This window comes from Benincasa hispida, chromosome 7 (genome assembly GCF_027475165.1).
Source record: "Benincasa hispida cultivar pf3 chromosome 7, pf3_genome.v1.1, whole genome shotgun sequence".
Taxonomy (NCBI): Eukaryota; Viridiplantae; Streptophyta; class Magnoliopsida; order Cucurbitales; family Cucurbitaceae; genus Benincasa; species Benincasa hispida.
This window is the reverse complement of record NC_143484.1, coordinates 23,855,629-23,861,628: the sequence shown is the minus strand read 5'-3', so window position 1 is coordinate 23,861,628 and position 6,000 is coordinate 23,855,629.

The following is a 6,000-nucleotide window of genomic DNA, read 5'->3' as shown; positions in this document are numbered from 1 at the left end:
CAGTTTGTAGAATAGTAAACATTTTCTATAATCAATATACTTGTTATTGATCTCATAACTTGTATGAAAGTCTAAATCCAATAAACTAAGACCCATGACTATTGTATGAGTACTTGAACTTTATATGGAGACATAAGAGTGGATCAGATTCGAGTAAATAGTCAAAATGATCTATGGTACATGAATGAGGTTGGGTACCTTATTCTGATAACACCATTGGATGTGGCCTACTCTGTAGTTGTTACAAAGAGTTGTAAAGTATTACATACGATGTGATCCTAATTCGTACATGTTATGACATGAGGAGTCAGGGTGTCCTATGCAATAAGTTTGCATAAGATCAAGATCAAGAAATAAGTCACTCTTACTTTAAAACATTATTTACTGTTTAAGACTTACTATTTCACCTAGATGACCTAGGTAACTCGATCTTAAACCTGAGCTAACTATGAACTCCTGTTTATTCGGGATTGCCCTTAGATTTGCATAGTTTGAGGGTTGGCTCAAAAGCATCGGCTCAATAAGACTCCCATTTCAGGGGTAAGACCAGATAGATAGCTGAGACATAGGCTGCAAAACGGAGTTCACGCCTACCCGATTTAGGGATAGGAGAAAGGTTGTTCTCTCAAGTATTCAATCCAGGTCTTGAACAAAGGGTTCCACCCTCTCACTAGGCTAAGAGAGTTTGGTTTAGTGATTGGATCACAAACCAGTTGTTCGTTAGAGGATAAGTAGGGACTTGAGGAATAAGACGTAATCTCAGGGATAAAACAGATATTTGACCCAGCCATCATTACGAACAACTTGTGAAGGATCGACTTGCTGATTATGGTTAAATCATGTGGACATAATACATCTACAATGAGGGGAGTGCAACTATGGGCTTTAGTGGAGTGACCCATTAGTTAACGAATGAAGATTAATTTGGTCTAATGAGTTTAGCCAATTAATCTCGGATCGTTGGAGCCTATGATCTGTAGGTCCGCGAGGTCCCCCACTAGCTCGTAATGGACTAGCTCTAGAATAGTTTGATAAGTTAATTTGAAATGTTCAAATTAGAATTAAGGGAATTAGTAATTATATGAGATATATTTATATGTTTAATTTTAGAATTCAATGGAATAGGAAAATTTATATATTTACATATGATTTAAATATATAAAGATGGATATGTGTTAAAATTAATTTAATATTTGATATTAAATTAATTAATTTTTATTTAATAATTAATTTATGAAATTAATTTTTTTAATAAAAAATAAAAATAGATTTTTTTAAAATCAAAATTTTATTTTATGATAAAATTGAAAAGGAAAACAAAACAAAACACTTAAATGGAAAATGAAGACTTTCCATTATCCATCTTTTGAAGTAGCTCACACAAAAAGCAATATCTTTGCCTTGTCTTCTCCAAGCATGAGCTGCAACTCATGCAACTCACTCCCTTGCATGTTGATGTGCAATATAATGAAAAGATTGGAAAGAAAATCGGGTAGGCAATCTATAGAGATTTTGAGAGAAAATTTGGTTTGAAGAAAAAGTTCTTATGCTAATTTTCTGCAGTGAGCATTTCTCCTTCTACCCTTGATTCAAGCTTGTTTTGAGTCCCACAACTCAATCTAGAGTATTAAAAGAACAGTGAGGAAGATCTTGAGGTGGTCTAAGAAGATTTGGAGAAGATAGCAACTGATGAAGGAGCTTTGAAGAAGTTCTACAAGAGGTATGTCTTAAAACTCACTTCTTTCTGCAAAAGCATGCTTTATATTTTGCAAAAATTAGTGAATTTGAGTCCTTAGATGATCCTTGTGCTTCCGTTGTTGTTAATACAAAGCTAGACGATCGTTTAGCAATGGGCGATGGTCGTTGTGATGTTGAACGCGAAACGATCGTGTACCTGTGGGAGCTAAACGATGCGTTCAATTTGCTATACAATAGCATTAACGATCGCTTAGCTTTGGCGTGGGAACTAAACGATACGTTGAATTTACTATACGATGGTACTATGTGATCGTTTAGCAATGATGCACGCTAAGCGATACGATGAAGTGATACACGATAGCGCTGAGCAACCGTTTAGAAGCGGAGCTAAGCGATCGTGTAGATGAAGTGATAAGCGACGCGTTTAAGTTTCTATGTGATGGAACTAAACAAATCGCTTACCTACGATGCTGAACGATGCGATTATGTTCTATACGAAGGAGCTAAGCGATCATTTAGCTACGACGGATATAAACGATGACATGAAGCACTAGACGATGGTGTTAAGTGATCGTTTGGTTCTATATGATAAAACTAAACGATAGTTATGCGATAGCTATACGATAGCTAAGCGATAGCTATGCAATGAAGTTGAGCGATCATGTAGTTCTATACGATGGAGCTAAGTGATCATTTAGCTTCGGCAGACACTAAGCGATCGTGTAGCTTTATGCGATAAAGCTAAACGATCGTTTAGTTGAGGCAAACACTAAGCAATCGTGTAGTCCTTCCACAATACAAGGCGATGAAGCAAGACACTAACCTTCAGCGCTACACGATCGGCCTTTGCAAGATTTTGAAGTTGGACCGAAAGCAACCAGTTCGACCGGTTTTCTCAAAGTCCAATCTAGTTCAGACTTTGATGGTCCGGTTCAGACTCAACCAGTCCGGTTCAAGATGTTTGGGTTCGCTTTGGAGCGGTTCGAGCGGTTCAAAGACGGTTTTGAAGCTAATGTGTAATAGTTAGGCTTCTGTTTGTTTGTTTTTGCCAAAACTAAAACCATATCAATCTGTGTTTAATTATTTATACATTTGATGTATGTTGTAATTAAATAAATCTTGTATGTGTATATAGTATCCCATTTAGATTTCAAATCCCACCATAGGAAGCATGTTACATGCATTAAAAGTATGTTATAATTGTTATAATATATAGTATGCATGTTAGGGTTTCGTGTATTTAATATAAATGTTATATTAAATGTTGAATGTCTCATGTATTTTATGGATGAATAGCATGTCTAAAGTTTTATAAGTTGTTTTAAAATTGGGTTAGACATTTAAAATCCATAAACAACAGTTGCATGCTCGCGTAGGTTGACCACCTATTTTAATTGTTAAAATTTATAAAACCTAGGTTACAAATTCAACCGGTATATAATCCTGTCTAAGGCTGGGAGTACTTAAGTTTACGGGTTATGGAACACCTCCTACCTAGGGATTATGGTCGAATAATTGAGCATTGATAACCGGTTTAATGAGCATACGTGAGTGATGTGAGGCAATAAAATGGTTTATCACCTAGACATCGTAGGTTAAAATCTAATTATAAGAGTTATACTTGGATAAACCACATAGACTTAGGGTTATGTTATTAGCCGAAAAGAACCTAAGTATAAATCTACCCAAAATAGAACACTTCAGTGGTAGTTTAATAACTTCTATATGATAGAGTTATTAGAAAACTTCAGTGGGAGATTAATAACATATATGATACGTTATTTTTAGCTCTCACGTCTCTGAGAGTTCACAATCCAGATTCAAGTGGTACTTCGTGTCACCCTGGAAGTGACCTCCCTACGGAAAGTATTTTTAACTTAAATCTAGATTTCAGTGAATAAGAGGAAGTTATTCAAACATAAGTCTATTATACGATAAATAGATTGCAACTTCCACGTCTCCACATAGTTTACACCGTGAGATTCATATGACACTTCGTGTCACCCTGGAAGTGGCCTCCCTACGGAGAGTGTTTTGTTGAGTCAATATCAAGGTCAACGGAGGAAGTAGTTCATAGTAAGTGGGTGAAGGATATGTGTCAATATATCCTACGGTCTTCTCCATTAGTCTGAACCGTGAGATTCCTATGTTACGCCTGCTGGTTTGCTTTAGGCGACCCTTTGCTAGTCGTTTAGCGACGGCTATCCCCTGAAGGGTTGTAACATAGATTTGGAACAACCTAGGCTTCAGTAAAATGAATAGGGTCTTATAGTTCCGTCTTGAATGTTGTCTTCTATCTCGGAGGCAAATTCATACCGTCCTATAGAATCTGAAAATGGCGAGTCACACTTACAAGAATTACTAAGTTGTTAGTAAAGATCTTGAGCGAAAACGATAACTAAACAACTATAGGAATAAAAGTTATTTCAGAGATAGTGTTTGGTCAAAATTGTTTGTTTTAGTGAAAAAGTATTTGACTATCCCTTGGTAGCACATATTCTAACTTACTAAAATATCGTTGCAAATAAATAATGGTTATGGGTACATTATTACTTTTTGCTAAATTTTGATTTTGGATTTAGTTACAATTTACTAATTAGAATTTGTTTGAATTTTATCAGCATGTCGAATTCCTCTAGAATACTCACTTCTGATGTACATAACAGTAAAATCAAATCAACAATCAAATTACTAGCGGTTGATTACACCAAAAGAGTTTTAACAGAGGATTGTCCTCTATCTCCCAACTCATATGAAATTATGAATTATGTATATGAGACTGCAGAATTCGAACAACAAGATAAATATGATTTACTTGTTATCGAAGCATGTTTAGTGGAAAATGATAAAATCTGGATAATTGATTCAGGTGCTGCTAATCATGTTTGTACTATTTCACAGGAAACAAGTTCCTGGAGACAGTTGACAAAAGGTGAAACAATCTTTAAGGTAGGGACCGGGGAGATTGTTTCAGCCAAAGCAATGGAGATATGAAGTTATTTATAAGAGATAAGTACATTTATTTGAAAAATGTATATTATATTCCTTCTATGAAAAGAAATCTAATTTCTGTCTCTTGTTTACTAGAACAAAATTATAAAGTTTATTTCGAAAATGGTGAAGTGTCATCAAAATAGAAAATAAACAGATTTGCTTTACAAAATTAGAAAATAATCTGTACATGTTAAAACCAACTGAGGTTAAAGTTGTTTTGAACATAGAGATGTTTAAAACTACTGGGACTCATAAGTAAAGGAAGATTTCTCCAAATGCCGATCTTTGGCACTTGAGACTGGGTCACATAAATCTCAACAGGATTCAGAGATTGGTTAAGAACAGTCATCTAAACAAGTTGGAAGACAATTCATTACCACCATATGAGTTCTGTCTTTAGGGTAAAATGACAAAAAGATATTTTTCTGGTCTTAAAGCCAAAGAACCCCTACAGCTGATTCACTCAGATCTTTGTAGGCCTCTAAATGTTAGAGTAAGAGGAGGGTATGAACATTTCATCAGTTTTATAGATGATTATTCTAGGTATGGGCATATGTATCTAATGCGCCAAAAGTTTGAAACTTTTGAAAAGTTCAAAGAGTATAAGGTTGAGGTTGAAAACCAATTAGGTAAAAAGATTAAAACACTTTGATCGAATCAAGGTGGTGAGTATATGGACATAGAATTCCAAAACTATTTAATAGAACATGGAATTCAGTCTCAACTCACATCCCTGCCACACCTCAGTAGAACGGTGCGACAGAAAGGAGAAACAAAACCTTGTTGGACATGGTTCGTTCCATGATGAGTTACACTCAATTACCAAATTCTTTTGGGGACACGCAGTTGGAACTGCGGTGTATATTTTGAACATAGTTCCCTCGAAAAGCGATCTGAAATACCTTACGAGCTCTACATGGGACGTAAAGGAAATTTACGTCACTTCAGGATTTGGGATTGTCCAGCACATGTGTTGGTGCAAAATTCTAAAAAGTTAGAACACCGTTCAAAAATATGCCTATTTGTAGGCTACCCAAAAGAAACAAAATGTGGTTTCTTTTATGATCCTTAGGAAGATAAAGTGTTTGTATCGACAAATGCAACCTTTCTAGAGGAAGATTATATAAAGAACCATCAACCTCACAGTAAGCTAGTAATAGAAGAAATGTCCAGAGAAACGACAAATGCATCAACAAGAGTTGTTGATCGAGCAGGTCCTTCAATAAGAGTTTTTGATAGAGCAAGTCCGTCCACAAGAGTTGTTGATGAAACTGATACTTCACATCCTTCTCAAGAGTTGAGAATGCC